The 17813-nt window shown below is 40.9% G+C and overlaps 1 protein-coding gene across 3 annotated transcripts in view; it reads right to left on the bottom strand.

The window, feature by feature from the left end:
* pals1a (protein associated with LIN7 1, MAGUK p55 family member a) overlaps positions 1 to 17813 on the bottom strand; it is a 60434-nt gene that overhangs the window by 35172 nt on the left and 7449 nt on the right. The window contains exon 1 of one of the 3 annotated variants that reach the window (XM_014211294.2): positions 2513 to 2530. The exons of the other annotated variants lie outside the window; for them this stretch is intronic. The gene's annotated coding sequence lies outside the window, so the exon portion shown is untranslated. Of the gene's footprint in view, positions 1 to 2512; positions 2531 to 17813 lie in introns of those variants that run through there. 3 annotated transcript variants of the gene reach the window in all.

Consider the following 17813-nt stretch of genomic DNA (forward strand, 5'->3'; position numbering starts at 1 on the left):
TGACTTAGTTGTGGAAGCTACTGGAGATCCAGAAAAAGGAGGGTATAGGAGCAAGCACTGCGTGAGTATTATGTGTGCCAAACAGTTGCTGTTAGATTACAATATAATTTTTACAGAATATTTGGAACAGTGTAAAACACTAAATAAATTATAAAATGTAAAAAAAAAAAAAAAAACTGTTGTAAAGAAAAAATGAATACAGTGCATTCAGAAAGTATTCAGACCCCTTGAGTTTTTCCAGTTACGTTACAGCCTAATTCTAAAATGGATTAAATACCCCCCCCCAATCTACACACAATACACCATCATGACAAAGCGAAAACAGGTTTAGACATTTTTGTAAATGTATTACAAATAAAAATCTGAAATAACTTATTTACATCAGTATTCAGACCCTTTACTATGAGACTCTGTTGCATTCCGTTTCCATTGATTATCCCTGATATGTTTCTACAACGTGATTGGAGTCCACCTGTGGTAAATTCAATTGATTGGACAGAGTTCCTCTGTGGAGACAGGAGAATCTTCCAAAAGGACAACCATCTCTGCAGCACTCCACAAATCGGGCCTTTATGGTAGAGTGGCCAGACGGAAGCCACTCCTCAGTAAAAGGCACATGACAGCCCGCTTGGAGTTTGCCAAAAGGCACCTAAAAGGACTCTGACCATGAGAAACAAGATTCTCTGGTCTGATGAAACCAAGACTGAACTCGTTGGCCTGAATGCCAAGCGTCACGTCTGGAGGAAACCTGGCACCATCCCTACGGTGAAGCATGGTGGTGGCAGTATCATGCTGGGGGGGGGATGTTTTTCAGTGGCAGGGACTGGGAGACTAGTCAGGATTGAGGGAAAGATGAACGGAGCAAAGTACAGAGAGATCCTTGATGAAAACCTGCTCTAGAGCACTCAGGACCTGACTGGGGTGAAGGTTCACCTTCCAACAGGACAACAACCCTAAGCACACAGCCAAGACAACACAGGAGTGGCTTCAGGACAAGTCTCTGAATGTCCTTGAGTGGCCCAGCCAGAGCCCGGACTTGAACGTGATCAAAAATAGACCTGAAAATAGCTGTGCAGCGACGTTCCCCATCCAACCTGACAGAGCTTGAAAGAATATGCAGAAAAGAATGGGAGAAACTCCCTAAATACAGAGGGTATAGGAGAGAGAGAATATTGTGTGTGACATATTGTTTTTATGCCCGTTTGGAAGTTAACACTAAATACATTCTAAGTAATAACAGAATATCTTCTAACAATTTTTTAAATAAATTGTAAAGCCTTTATTACAGCATAGCAAAGATCAAAAACAGTTGAATTTGTGAAATTGCATCATCCAACATTTTGCAGTTATGGGAGGCTTGGTGCTCACGGAATCAATAGGCTATTAAACAAACACAAAATGGCAACAGAAGCAGGATCTGTCTTATTTCTGTAGATATACACTGAGTATACAAAACATTAAGAACACTTGGTTTTTCCAAGCCAGACTGATTAGGGGAATCCAGATGAAAGTATTTGATGTCACTTGTTAAATCCACTTCAATGTAGATGAAGGGGAGGAGTCTTGAAACAATTGAGTCATGGAATGTGTGCCATTCTGAGGGTGAATGGGCAAGACAATAGAGGTATGGCAGTAGGTGCCAGGCGCACCAGTTTGTGTCAAGAACTGCAACGCTGCTGGATTTTTCACACTCAACAGTTTCCTGTGTGTATCTATATTAGATTTACTAGTGTTGCACTATTATTCTTACATAATATATAATCATTTAGAATGTCAGTATCACGTCTTAGAGTGGTGGACTGTGCCATCCCCGTGTCCTCCACAATGGATCAGTCCACTGAGACAGGCACCAATAAGACAGGTGTCTTGTGCACCATAAAAATGTTTTAAAAAAGAATGTGCAACCGCTCGACAAAAGAAAAAGCTCAGTTATCGACCAAACAACCGACCAGTCGACTAAATGGGGTCAGCCCTAAAAACCTTACACACAAGAAGTAGGCCTACAAGATACAGATTATTTTTAAAAGGTGACTGAAGTAGACCTAAAAGATACAGGTTATTATAAAAGGTGACTGAAGTAGACCTAAAAGATACAGGTTATTATAAAAGGTGACTGAAGTAGACCTAAAAGACACAGGTTATTATAAAAGGTGACTGAAGTAGACCTAAAAGACACAGGTTATTATAAAAGGTGACTGAAGTAGACCTAAAAGACACAGGTTATTATAAAAGGTGACTGAAGTAGACCTAAAAGACACAGGTTATTATAAAAGGTGACTGAAGTAGACCTAAAAGACACAGGTTATTATAAAAGGTGACTGAAGTAGAACTAAAAGACACAGGTTATTATAAAAGGTGACTGAAGTAGACCTAAAAGACACAGGTTATTATAAAAGGTGACTGAAGTAGACCTACAAGATACAGGTTATTATAAAAAGGTGACTGTGGAGTCAGTACACATAGATGACATTTCAGTGGGACACACTTTCTGTTGTAATCTCAGGAAGATTACCAATATCAGCTCTCTCCCTCGCTCCAACAGGCCAGCAGTGGTCACATGAAGCCAGACACCAGAAGAATAGATAACCTTTGTCCCTCCATCCGTGGATCAACCCCTCCTCCACAGGTCCTGTCACATTCCTCTCTTCCTAGTTAGCTCCACTCTGAGCTGCACACACTCCCCAGGTCCTGCACTACTGAGCTGTGTCCCAGTGAGTGAGTGAGTGAGATTGACAGGGCACACATTCTAACCTCCTCAGCACAGCTCTGAATCTGAACAAGACCTCAGTCTGCCCTCCTCCTTATCTCAAGAAAACCCATATCTCCCTCTTTTTTTGTCTGGGCTCTCCTCTCTTCCCCCTCCCTCCCTTTCTGTCAGCCTCTCTGCTGTGTGGAGATTACGTGCCTCGAAGGACCCCTATGCATCTCCATGACAACAGCTTTGTCAGCGGGCGGGAGGTAAGGAGACAACACAAAGACACACAGGGAGGACTCTAGAAAGAGGGAGATGTGGGGGCAAGAAATAGGGTCCTCTGTCCTTACCCAGGTGTTGGTTAGTTAGTTGGTGCTCTGCTCTACAGTAGTAGCTAGGCTGAGGTCTCTCCTCTCTGTAGATTTCCCCCAGGGGAGTGGGTTCTCTACCGGGCTGTGGATCAGCGACTCTACCCCTCCTCTTAGGATCAACAGGCAGGCAGTCAGTCAGCTAGCTCAGTCAGCTAGCTCAGTCAGCTAACTCAGTCAGCTAGCTCAGTCAGCTAGCTCAGTCAGCTAGCTCAGTCAGCTAGCTCAGTCAGCTAGCTCAGTCAGCTAGCTCAGTCAGAGGGAACGGAGAGGAATGATGTGTTACGACAGCGCCATTACACATTTCAAAACCAACATTGTTTCAGACCAGGTTGTGCTGGAAGTAACTGTATAAAAAAATAAAAAAATGTTATTCTGTGCTGGCACTGTGAATATATTTTTTTTATTCTTCAAGGTATTAGTATGGGGAATCTACCAATTAAGATAAATGGAGGAAGTTACCTGAGGGAGAAAATATGACAACACTAAGGCATGTCAGTAATCAGAGTCAGGAAGAACATGGCACAGTTTCTCTAAGGGGAAACCCCCCCACTCACACTACACTGGGCCCTGTGCTGTCTCAAAGGTCAAAGCGTTGCAGTGACAGCAGAAAATTCCCATGATGCAAATGGTAAGAATGCAAAACAGCATTCAAGAGCAGAGCATAAGGGACCTATTGCCAGTGTGTGCGCGCTTAAAATCAAAACAAACTTCCTCCCTTATTAAATATGAAGCCGAGTGCGGCAGAGGGATAGATGAAGGAAGCGTGTACTGTTTGATATCTAATAGGTTTATAATGGAAAACACTTGCTCTGAGCTTTCGGCAACAAACAGTAAAACACACAGAGGGCTTAATGGGAGGAGCGGAGGTGTAAACAACAAGCCTAAGTTGGTGTAATCGTTTCTATTAGATGAGAGGATTGCCCACTCACCTGCACTAAATAAGTATGGTAAACAAACACCCAGAAATATGCCGTACACAGGCTACATGTGGTCCAGTGTTGGCAAGAGGGTGGCACTAGCCTTCCCAAGGTTGTGTGTATTTTGTATAGCCTATTAAATCTAAAATATACATCCCGTTAATTGAAATCAAGCAAAATTGATTTCCAAAAGGACTAGAAAATGAACAACTGTCAGTTCATAAGGTCATACTCAATACACAGCGCTTGTATAAATTGTCAAACCAAACGGAAAACATGCAGATGTTTTTGAGTACAGAATAAGTAACAAAAGAAAGAATGTTAAGCGTTTAAAGCTTGTGAAGAGAATCTCCCTGGGTGAAAAGTGAAGGAGCCTGTTTGTCCTTGGAAACTCCATCTCTCTCTCTCTCTCTCTCTCTCTCTCACACACACACTTTGAATGAATAATGTAGTTTCTGTAAGTGACGTAGGATTAGGTTATATGGCTGACAGTATCACTCACTGGATGAGTTGGAGCTGGAGGACAGACACACAAATGAAAATGGTTAGTGGACATATAATTGGCTATTCTAAGCACTAAGGTTAAAAGAGTAAATTAACATTGTTTCCAGAGAAAGGTGATATATTCTTTGGTGTTGAAGTGTGAACTGTCAGATTCAATGAATCTAATGCTCTATGACAGTGGAATTTCTTTGAATTGCACTGGATTAAATTCTACTTCCAGTCACTCAAACTCTACATCCTATGGGGCGTGGCCAATTCAATTCAAATTTCAACTCATGAGTTGAATGGGAGTCAATTCCAACACATGAATTGTGCTCAATTCAGAACTTTGGAATTGACTCCCATTCAACTCATTAGTTGAAATTCCAATTGGCCACGCCCGACAGGATGTACAATTAGATTTTTGTACACCATGATGAACGGAGCAAAGTACAGAGACAAGATTGACAGGAGCGCTCCGAACGAAAAGCAATTAATAAATTGACAACTCTTAAATGGAATGAAATAAACCAAAACTTTTCCCTCACAAGTGTAGCATAAGGTTGTGTGCTCTGCAAACAAAGGTTAGACTGTAATTGTAATAATAATAATAAATTGAATGCATTAACAGAAATTTCTGTAACCAAACAAACATTGTAGATTTAAAAACTATGGTAATTAACGGTATATGTACTACTGGTGGATTAGTCCATAGTTTGTCTATTTGAATTTTAGCAACGTGGAAACAGTTGTCAACCAAACAATCGAATTGGTGGATAGATTTTTTTTTATTGTCAAGCAGTGGCAAATATAAATTTAAAAAAATGTATGGCCCACGAGACACCTGTCTGAGTGGACTAATCCATTGTGTAGGCCATGGGGGTGGCACACCAGTAGTACATCTACCGTTAATTACCATAGTTTTTAAATCTACAATGTTTGTTTGGTTACAGAAATTTCTGTTAATGCATTCAATTTATTATTATTATTATTATTATTATTATTATTATTATTACTACTATAGTCTAACCTTTGTTTGCAGAGCACACAACCTTATGCTACACTTGTGAGGGAAAAGTTTTGGTTTATTTCATTCCATTTACGAGTTGTCAATTTATTAATTGCCTTTCGTTCGGAGCGCTCCTGTCAATCTTGTGTAAGGACACATCTGACTAAGCATAAAACACGGCCTAGGCTACCTGGCCTGCGTGCAAATGTAGGAGTATAAATGTAAATGTGGGGATCTGATACTAGTTCTGATTGAGAATCTCCACAGGGATGGTGAGTTAAGCCAAAGTAATATTTTCTTCGCCTCAGAAAGCAAGTAAACAAAGTCTGTTTTTACATCCACTGAGAATGATAATAGCTCCTCAACTAAGCATATTTGAAAAATCTTTCCAGCTCTCTCCCGTTCGATAACCACTCTGATCTGGTGGACATGTCATAAAAAAGGCCTACCTGATTACTTAGCTCCTCTGTCTGCAGCTCACTGGAGCAGGAAAGGAGGGCCCAGAATATTTTATACAATGTTGCAAGTTTGCTAGTGCTAGTTTATGGCTGGACCCAAGTATATAGTTGATACAATGTTTCAAGTTCCTTGCAGACAGGAAATGCATAGCCAATTTGATTTATAGGATATATATATCTTTTTTTATTAATCTGAATATTTTCTATGTTTTAATTTTGGGGCTTTATGTAGGCTATTATTACATTTTGGCAAAGTTACTTTCAGATTTCTATAATTTCATTTCAAGAGAATTTTGATTAAGCACATGACATTGATTTTGAGATATGAAGACTATTATAAATGAAATGAAACTGTTCCACGAAAGAGTGCATATGAAAATCCTAACTGGCCAGTCGAAATGGAGGGTCGGGAACAGGTTTGTTTCTTCTGGATAGGCTAGATTGGTCTCTAGCTCCCTCTTTAGTAATTTGTGTCTTCAGTTTTTTTTTTCTTTTCTTCATTGGACCTGTGCTTAGGGTCGTTGTCCTGTTGGAAGATGAACCTTCACCCCAGTCGAAGGTCCTGAGCAGGTTTTCATCAAGGATCTCTATACTTTGCTCTGTTCATCTTCGCCTCGATCCTGACTAGGCTCCGAGTCCCTGCCGCTGAAAAACATCCCCACTGCATGATGCTGCCACCACCATGTTTCACTGTAGGTTTCCTCCAGACGTGACGCTTGCCATTCAGGCCAACGAGTTCAATCTTGGTTTCATCAGACCGGAGATGGTCTAAGAGTCCTTTAGGTGCCTTTTGGCAAACTCCAAGCGGGCTGTCATGTGCCTTTTACTGAGGAGTGGCTTCCGTCTGGCCACTCTACCATAAAGGCCTGATTGGTGGAGTGCTGCAGAGATGGTTGTCCTTCTGGAAAGTTCTCCCATCTCCACATAGGAACTCTATCAGAGTGACCATCAGGTTCCTAGTCACCTCCCTGACCAAGGCCCTTCCCCCCGATAGCTCAGTTTGGCCTGGCGGTCAGCTTTAAGAAGAGTCTTGGTGGTTCCAAACTTCTTCCATTTAAGAATGATGGCGACCACAGTGTTCTTGGGGATCTTCAATGCTGCAGAAATGTTTTGGTACCCTTCCCCAGATCTGTGTCTCAACATAATCCTGTCTTGGAGCTCTAAGGACAATTTCTTCGACCTCATGGCTTGCGTTTTGGTCTGACATGCACTGTCAACTGTGGGACCTTATATAGACAGGTGTGTGCCTTTCCAAATCATGTCCAATCAATTGAATTTACCACAGGTGGACTCCTGTGTCAAGTTGTAGAAACATCCCAATGACGATCAATGGAAATAGGATGCACCTGAGCTCAATTTCGAGTCTCATAGCAAAGGATCTGAATACTTATGTAAATAAGGTATCCGTTGCACTGTATATGGAAAAATATGTTTTCAAATGTTGACCAATCAAAAGAACAGACGACTCTCGATCAACCCAGATTTTTTTTTGTCGGGGGAGAGCCAGAGTGCGATATTTACCAGCCATGAAACAAAACGGCAGAAATACTTTGAAAACAGCTAGTGCAGCATTTATTTGACTATAAATGTGATCATACTTTACTATTTTTATTCACAAATGCTATTGAAATGCTCACACTGTGGAGTCCTGACCACCCACCAACGTGGCTGGTGAAATAGGCATCTTAGCCGCAAATGCCAAAATCGACCCGCATTTGACAGGTGTTCATTTTAGGCCCCGTCTATGGTTCTAAACAGACAGACAGTTCTGGAACAACAGATCCAAAATTCATAACCACTGCAAATCAAATGTAAAAAGCAATGAGGCTGATGCAACAGATGAGACCGTTTATCTTAAAAATGTTGATAGTCCTTTTTCCTTCATATTATAAACTCTGAAGGCCGAAGGCTACTCACAAATATCCAAAATGCAATTAGCCGGAAAACAGTTTTCAAAAGTGCACCGCACCCGCGAGAGGTTTAATGTGACAGAAAGAGGGGAGCGCTAGAGATGCATCAACTAGCATGGATTACTAATATGATTAGGATTACCATCAACTAGCATGGATTACTAATATGATTAGGATTACCATCAACTAGCACGGATTACTAATATGATTAGGATTACCATCAACTAGCATGGATTACTAATATGATTAGGATTACCATCAACTAGCACGGATTACTAATATGATTAGGATTACCATCAACTAGCACGGATTACTAATATGATTAGGATTACCATCAACTAGCACGGATTACTAATATGATTAGGATTATGACTGGCTACTGGACAATAAAATTAAGTTGACTTGAAAACCAATAGAACATGAGAATAAAGCTGGTTTCAATGGCATATTAATCATTTATAAAATAATTCCCTATACATTTCAATGGTCATATTTTGGCTAGCCTACTTAGAAACAAGGCAAGACATGCTTCATGAAATTACATAAGGTGGGTGATGAGCGGTGCGCAACAGGCACTGTCCTTCACTCTCTGGTCTTGTGACCATTTAATCTGAACGAGACGTGCAGTCAAAAGTTTGGACACGTACTCATTCAAGGGTTTTTCTTTATTTTTACATGGTAGAATAATAGTGAAGACATCAAAACTATGAAAAAACACAAATGGAATCACGTAGTAACCAAAAGTGTTAAACAAACCAAAATATATTTGAGATTCTTCAAAGTAGCCACCCTTTGCCTTGATGACAGCTTTGCACACTCTTGGCATTCTCTCAACCAGCTTCATGCGCTAGTCACCTGGAATGCATTTCAATTAACAGGTGTGCCTTGTTAAAAGTTAATTTGTGGAAAATATTTCCTTAATGCGTTTGACACAATCAGTTGTGTTGTGACAAGGTAGGGGTGGTATACAGAAGATAGCCCTATTTGGTAAAAGACCGAGTACATATTATGGCAAGAAGTCCATCATTACTCTAACGACAGTCCATCATTACTCTAAGACATGAAGGTCAGTCAATGTGGAAAATTTCAAGAACTTTGAAAGTTTCTTCAAGTGCAGTCGCAAAAACCATCAAGCGCTATGATGAAACTGGCTCTCATGAGGACCGCCACAGGTAAAGAAGACCCAGAGTTACCTCTGCTGCAGAGTTCATTAGAGTTACCAGCCTCAGAAATTGCAGCACAAATAAATGCTTCACAGAGTTCAAGTAACAGACATCTCAACATCAACTGTTCAGAGGAGACTGTGTGAATCAGGTCTTCATGGTCGAATTGCTGCAAAGAAACAACTACTAAAGGACACCAACAATAAGAAGAGACTTGCTTGGGCCAAGAAACACGAGCAATGGGCATTAGACCGGTGAAAATCTGTCCTTTGGTCTAGAGGTCGACCGATTATGATTTTTCAACGCCGATACCGATTATTGGAGGACCGGGAAAAAAGCCGCTACCGATTAATGAGACGATTTTTTACATTTTATTTGTAATAATGACATTTACAAAAATACTGAATGAACACTTATTTTAACTTAATATAATACATAAATACTATCAATTTAGCCTCAAATAATGAAACATGTTCAATTTGGTTTAAATAATACAAAAACAAAGTGTTGGAGAAGAAAGTAAAAAGTGCAATATGTGCCATGTAAGAAAGCTAACGTTTAAGTTCCTTTTAACATGAGTCTTCAATATTCCCAGGTAAGAAGTTTTAGGTTGTAGTTACTATAGGAATTATAGGACTATTTCTCTCTATACGATTTGTATTTCATATACCTTTGACTATTGGATGTTCTTATAGGCACTTTAGTATTGCCAGTGTAAGAGTATAGCTTCCGTCACTCTCCTCGCTCCTACCTGGGCTCGAACAAGGAACACATCGACAACAGCCACCCTCGAAGCAGCGTTACCCATGTAGAGCAAGGGGAACAACCACTCCCAAGTCTCAGAGCGAGTGACATTTAAAACGCTATTACCGCGCACCTTGCTAACTAGCTAGCCATTTCACATCGGTTACACCAGCCTAATCTCGGGGGTTGATAGGCTTAAAGTCATAAACAGCGCAATGCTTGAAGAATTGCGAAGAGCTGCTGGCAAATGCACGAAGGTGCTGTTTGAATGAATGCTTACGAGCTTGCTGCTGCCTACCATCGCTCAGTCAGACTGCTCTATCAAATCATAGACTTAATTATAACATAATAACACACAGAAATACGAGCCTTTGGTCATTAATATGGTCGAATCCAGAAACTATCATTTCGAAAATGAAACGTTTATTATTTCAGTGAAATACGGAACCATTCCGTATTTTATCTAACGGGTGGCATCCCTAAGTCTAAATATTCCTGTTACATTGCACAACCTTCAATGTTACGTCATAATTATGTACAATTCTGGCAAATTAATTACGGCCTTTGTTAGGAATAAATGGACTTCACACAGTTCGCAATGAGCCAGGCGGCCCAAACTGCTGTATATACCCTGACTCCTTGCACGGAACGCAAGAGAAGTGACTCAACTTCCCTAGTTATAAGAAATTCTTGTTAGCAGGCAATATTAACTAAATATGCAGGTTTAAAAATATATACTTGTATATTGATTTTAAAGAAAGGCATTGATGTTTATGGTTAGGTACATTGGTGCAACGACAGTGCTTTTTTCGCAAATGCACCCGTTTGTCGAAGTAGGCTGTGATTCGATGAGAAATTAACAGGCACCGCATCGATTATATGCAACGCAGGACACGTTAGATAAACTAGTAATATCATCAACCATGTGTAGTTAACTAGTGATTATGTTAAGATATTGTTTTTTTTAAGATAAGTTTAATGCTAGCTAGCAACTTACCTTGGCTTCTTGCTGCCCTCACGTAACAGGTAGGCAGCCTGCCACGCAGGCTCCTCGTGGAGTGCAATGTAAGGCAGGTGGTTAGAGCGTTGGACTGGTAACCAGAAGGTTGCAAAAATGAATCCCCGAGGTGACAAGGTAAAAATCTGTTGTTCTGCCCCTGATCAAGGCAGTTAACCCCTGTTCCTAGGCCGTTATTGAAAATAAGAATGTGTTCTTAATCTGACTTGCCTAGTTAAATAAAGGTGTTAAATCGGTCGTCCTCTACTTTGCTCTGATGAGTCTAAATTTTAGATTTTTGGTTCCAACCTCCGTGTCTTGGTTAAATGCAGAGTAGGTGAACGGATGATCTCTGCATGTGTGGTTTCCACCGTTAAGCATGGAGGAGGAGGTGTGATGGTGCTTTGCTGGTGACACTGTCTGTGATTTATTTAGAATTCAAGGCACTCTTAACCAGCATGTCTAACACAGCATTCTGCAGCGATACACCATCACATCTGTTTGCATTTAGTGGGACTTTCATTTGTTTTTCAACTTTACAATGACCCAACATACCTCCAGGCTGTGTAAGGGCAATTTGACCAAGAAGGAGTGCTGCATCAGATGACCTGACCTCCACAATCCCACAACCTCAACCCAATTGAGATGGTTTGGGATGAGTTGGACCGCAGAGTGAAGGAAAAGCAGCCAACAAGTGCTCAGCATATGTGAGAACTCCTTCAAGACTGTTGGAAAAGCATTCCAGGTGAAGCTGGTTGAGAGAATGCCAAGAGCGTGCAAAGCTGTCAAGGCAAAGGGTGGCTGCTTTGAAGAATCTAAATTATATTTTGATTTGTTTAACACTCATTTGGTTGTTACGTGATTCCATATGTGTTATTTTTTGTTGTTATGATGTCCTTATTATTATTCCACAATGTAAAACATTTTAAAATAAAGAAAAACCCTGGAATGAGTCAGTGTGTCTAAACTTTTGACTGGTACTGTATGTCAAACATGACTGGAGTTTATATTTTTATAATTAAAAGTTGGGCTACATTTTCTGGCACCTCCCAAGGCATATCACTACACTTTGACATGTAGGCTTTTTTATTTCTTTAGGCATACATGAAAATTAGACACTGTTTGATGGTGATTTTTTTTTTTTTACTTGTCCATTCGGACGTCTTAAATCTATATTATTTTGTCCGACTATTTTTTTTTTTTACTTGTCCGGACAAGCGTTAATGTCAAGCCCTGGCACGTATAACGACATGATTGATGTTTTATGTACAAGATGTATATTTGTACAGACTTCACCTATTATAGAATAGGCATTTCAATTTCATTTAACTCAATTCTATTTCCTTTCATTCAAATTCTGTATCCTGTTTACTACTTCAATTCAAAAATTCTATTCAAATTCAAGAAATGAAGTGGAATTTATGGAGGCAACTGACACACAGGAGGTTTTTTCAAGATATGCATGCGCACACACACGCCAATGTAGCCTATATATTTTATGTCCTTGAGTATCCTGTTGCCCCCTTTGTGTTGCTACAACAATTTTGCAGAACACAGTGTATGGATAAGGTTTCCCCACCACATTGTGAGTGTCAGACTGACTCATGTGTTGATACTGACGCCTCTGTTGTGTTCAGTGGACACAATTTACTTGAGGTTGCCAGAGAAGAATACTTTATTGTCCATGTTCCTTACGTAGTCATGCAAACAAGCACGGACTTGATTCCCAGCCTCTCGAAGTCCATCTTGTTACCATTTCAAGAGCATCAATGCAGGTGAAGACCGTAAAATAAGATTAGAATAGTGGTTGAAAACAAGCCTGCTTCGCCTAAAGTATTAACCACATGCAGCCTAAACAAAAATGGCCATTCTAAAAACCTCTTTGGGTTCAGTTTCCTTTTGCTCTAAAATTACAACTCTCTAATTAAGCAATAAGGCCCGAGGAGGTGTGGTATATGGCCAATATACCACGGGTAAGGGCTGTTCTTACACACAACACATCGCGAGTGCTTGGACACAGGCATGAGCCGTGGTATATTGGCCATATATCACAAACCCCAGAGGTAAACTGGTTACCAACATAATTACAACAGTAAAAATAATTGTTTTGTCATACCCGTAGTATACAGTCTGATATACCAAGGCTGTCAGCCAATCAGCATGGGCTCGAACCACACAGTTTATAACATCACAGTAGACGTGCTATAAGTAGCTATTTCCGTTATGCCCTGGGCTGTGTATTGATTAGCTACGGTAGGTCAAGCCTGAAGATTGTGTCTCTCTCCAGTAAGTTCCAGGCCAGCCTGACATCTGTCTCTTATTAACACACACCTGTCAAACCTGAGGAGTGATCTTTTAGGGCAGTCAACCAGTCACTCTGTCGCTCCCCTTTAAAACAACAGTAGTAGCATGGTTAGTCATGAGATGGATGAGTGTCTATTTTTTTTTGAGAGGGGGTGGGAAGTCAGATCTGAATTGGAAGTCTAGAGAATACAGTGGTAGTTAAGTGCAGTGGTGCACACTACTCAACCATTTTCACACCAGGCACCACCTCAAATTAACTGCACACATACAAATGGCAGCCTGACACATAACATCTCAAGATCTTGAGCTAATTTAGTATGACAGGCCTTCCCCTCCCCCTAGAAGAGCTGTGCCCGTGAGGAGGACAAATGACACACCCAGGGCTTGAGACTAATATTTTTTCATCACTGTCCAAGAATCATCCCGAAGTGCAATTTCAACCAAACAGCAACCGTCCCAAATAAAACCAAAAATGTAATAAAACTAAATTAATAAATATAATATATATATTTTTATTAAAACACTTTAAAATTATTACGACAATAAGGGTCTAGGACCTAGGTAATTGACAGTGATTTAAAAGTAGGCCTACTATTGAAATAGATAAATAAGGCTGTCAACCAAGTGGCGCAGCGGTCTAAGGCACTGCATCTCAGTGCTACAGGCATCACTACAGACACCCTGGTTCGAATCCAGGCTGTGTCACAACCCGCTGTGATTGGGAGTCCCATAGGACGGCGCACAATTAGCCTAGCGTCGTAAGGGTTTGGCCGGTGTAGGTCGTCATTGTAAATAAGAATTTGTTCTTAACTGACTTGCCTAGTTAAATAAAAAGGTTCAATTAAAAAAACAAGTCAGAAATTCACAGGTTTCTGATTATTATTTTATTTTCAGGTTTTTGCTCCATCACCTGTTTTTTAAATTTGTTTAACCAAATTGTAGGTTTTAAGTCCACAACAATGCGTAAACCACATCAGGAGATCACTTTTTAGGTCTGGGAAAAATCTAAGAAATATGGATTTCAAAGCAAATAAAATTGTATTTGTCACATGTGCCAAATACGACAGGTGTAGACCTTACACCGTTCACATGCTTACTTACAAGCCCTTAAACAACAATGCAGTTCAAGAAATAGAGTTAAATATTTAAATAAATATTTACTACATAAAATAAAAAGTAACAAATAAAAAACAATTTAAAAAAAACATTAACGAGGCTATATACAGGGGGGTGATGTGGAGGCGCTCTCAGTTGTTGACTTCGATAACCGTAAAAGCCTTGGTTAGATGCATGTTAACATCAGAAGCCTCCTCCCTAAGTTTGTTTTACTCACTGCTTTAACACACTCCGCCAACCCTGATGTCCTTGCCATGTCTGAATCCTGGTTTAGGAAGGCCAACCAAAAATTCTAACATTTCCATCCCCAACTACAACATTTTCCGACAAGATAGAACTGCCAAAGGGGGAGGAGTTGCAATCTACTGCAGAGATAGCCTGCAAAGTTCTGTCATAGTTTCCAGGTCTATGCCCAAACAGTTCGAGATTCTAATTTAAAAAAGTATCTATCCAGAAATAAGTCTCTCACTGTTGCCGCCTGTTATATACCCTGCTCAGCTCCCAGCTGTGCCCTGGACACCATATGTGAATTGATTGCCTCCATCTATTTTCAGAGTTCGTTCTGTTAGCCTGTTGGGGCTAGGGGGCAGTATTGAGAATTTTGAAAAAAAAATGTGCCCATTTTTAACTGCCTCCTACACCAACTCAGAAGCTAACATATGCAGATAATTGTTCATGTTTGGATAGAAAACACTCTGAATTTTCTAAAACTGTTTGAATGGTGTCTGTAAGTATAACAGAACTGGCAGTCAAAACCCTGAGACAAATTCTGACAGGAAGTGGATACCTGATGTGTTGAATTACCTTTAAGCCTATGCCATTGAAACACACAGGGGCTTATTAATTGTTGAGCACTTCCTATGGCTTCCACTAGATGTCACCAGTCTTTACAAAGTGTTTTGAGTCTTATACTGTGAGAACTGAACGAACAAGAGCCTTGGAACGGTGGTGGCCGATTAGACTCTGGCGCGCGAGTTCATGTTGGGTACTCTCGTTCCAATACGTTTTAAAAGAGAATGCAAACGTCTGCCTTGAATATTATTCATGTTCTGGTTAAAAAAGGCACTATTGATTTATGCTATACAACGTTTGACATGTTTGAACGAACGTAAATATTTTTTTCCCCCTCGTTCATGACGAGAAGTCCGGCTGGCATAGATCATGTGCTAACAACACGGAGCTTTTTGGACATAAATTATGAGCTTTTTCGAACAAAACTACATTTGTTATGGACCTGGGATTCCTGGAAGTGACATCTGATGAAGAGAATCGAAGGTAATGGATTATTTACATAGTATTTTCGATTTTAGATCTCTCCAACATGGCGGTTAGTCTGTATCGCAAAGCGTATTTTTCTGGGCGCAGTGCTCAGATTATTGCAAAGTGTGATTTCCCAGTAAGGTTATTTTTAAATCTGGCAATCCGGTTGCGTTCAAGAGATGTAAATCTATAATTCTTTGAATGACAATATAATATTTTACCAATGTTTTCGAATAGTAATTATTTAATTTGTCGTGCTGATTGACTGGCGGTTATTGGAGGGAAACGATTTCCTCAACATCAACGCCATAGTAAAACGCTGTTTTTGGATATAAATATGAACTTGATAGAACAAAAAATGCATGTATTGTCTAACATAATGTCCTAGGAGTGTCATCTGATGGAGATTGTCAAAGGTTAGTGCATCATTTTAGCTGGTTTTCTGCTTTTGGTGACGCCTGTCTTTGAATTGACAAAACATTACACACAGCTATTGTCAATGTACTCTCCTAACATAATCTAACTTTATGCTTTCGCCGTAAAGTCTTTTTGAAATTGGACAGCGTGGTTAGATTAAGGAGATGTTTATCTTTCAAAGGGTGTAAGATAGTTGTATGTTTGAGAAATTTGAATTATGACATTTAATTGTTTTCAAATTTGGCACTCTTGATATTTCACCTGTTGTTGATAGGGTGTACCAGGGGTGGGATGCTTGCGTCCCACATAGCCCATAGAGGTTAGGTGACCTAAACTGGGATATGCTTAACACCCCGGCAGTCCTACAAGCTAAGCTAGATGCCCTCAATCTCACACAAATTATCAAGGAACCCACCAAGTACAACCCTAAATCAATAAACATGGGCACCCTCTTAGATATTATCCTGACCAACTTGCCCACCAAATACACCTCTGCTATTTTCAATCAGGATCTCAGCGATCACTGCCTCATTGCCTACATCCGCTATGGGTCCACGGTCAAACGACCACCCCTCATCACTGTCAAACACTCCCTAAAACACTTCTGCGAGCAGGCCTTTCTAATCGACCTGGCCCGAGTATCCTGGAAGGATATTGACCTCATCCTGTCAGTAGAGGATGCCTGGTCATTCTTTAAAAGTAATTTCCTCACCATCTTAAATAAGCATGCCTCTTTCAAAAAAATGTAGAACTAAGAACAGATATAGCCCTTGGTTCACTGGCTGCCCTCGACCAGCACAAAAACTTCCTGTGGCGGACTGCACTAGCGTCGAATAGTCCCTGCGATATGCAACTTTTCAGGGAAGTCAGGAACCAATACACGCAGTCAGTTAGGAAAGCAAAGGCTATCTTTTTCAAACAGAAATTTGCATCCTGTTGCTCTAACTCCAAAAAGTTTTGGGACACTGTAAAGTCCATGGAGAATAAGAGCACCTCCACCCAGCTGCCAACTGCACTGAGGCTATGAAACACTCACCACCGATAAATCTACAATGATCGAGAATTTCAATAAGCATTTCTCTACGGCTTGCCATGCTTTCCTCCTGGCTACCCCAACCCCGGCCAACAGCTCCCGGCCAACAGCTCCCGGCCAACAGCTCCCGGCCCAACAGCTCCCGGCCCAACAGCTCCCGGCCCAACAGCTCCCGGCCCAACAGCTCCCGGCCCAACAGCTCCCGGCCCAACAGCTCCCGGCCCAACAGCTCCCGGCCCAACAGCTCCCGGCCAACAGCTCCCGGCCAACAGCTCAAAAATTAAATCTAGAATCAGCTTTCTATTTTGCAACAAAGCCTCCTTCACTCACACCGCCAAACATACCCTTGTAAAACTGACTATCCTACCGATCCTCGACGATGTCATTTACAAAATAGCCTCCAACACTCTACTCAGCAAACTGGATGCAGTCTATCACAGTCCCATCTGTTTTGTCACCAAGCCCCATATACCACCCACCACTGCAACCTGTATGCTCTCGTCGGCTGGCCCTCGCTACATATTCGTCGCCAGACCCACTGGCTCCAGGTCATCTCTAAGTCTTTGCAAGGTAAAGCTCCGCCTTATCTCAGCTCACTGGTCACAATAACAATAACCACCCGTAGCACGCGCTCCAGCAGGTATATCTCACTGGTCATCCCCAAAGCCAACACCTCCTTTGGCCGCCTTTCCTTCCAGTTCTCTGCTGCCAATGAGTGGAACGAATTGCAAAAATTGCTGAAGTTGGAAACTTATATCTCCCTCACAAACTTAAAACATCAGCTATCTGAGCAGCTAACCGATCGCTGCAGCTGTACATAGTCCATCTGCAAATAGCCCATCCAATATACCTACCTATTCCCCATATTGGTTTTTATTTACTTTTTTGCTCTTTTGCACACCAGTATTTCTACTGGCACATCATCATCTACACATCTAT

The sequence above is a fragment of the Salmo salar genome, chromosome ssa09, assembly GCF_905237065.1.
Source record: "Salmo salar chromosome ssa09, Ssal_v3.1, whole genome shotgun sequence".
NCBI lineage: Eukaryota > Metazoa > Chordata > Actinopteri > Salmoniformes > Salmonidae > Salmo > Salmo salar.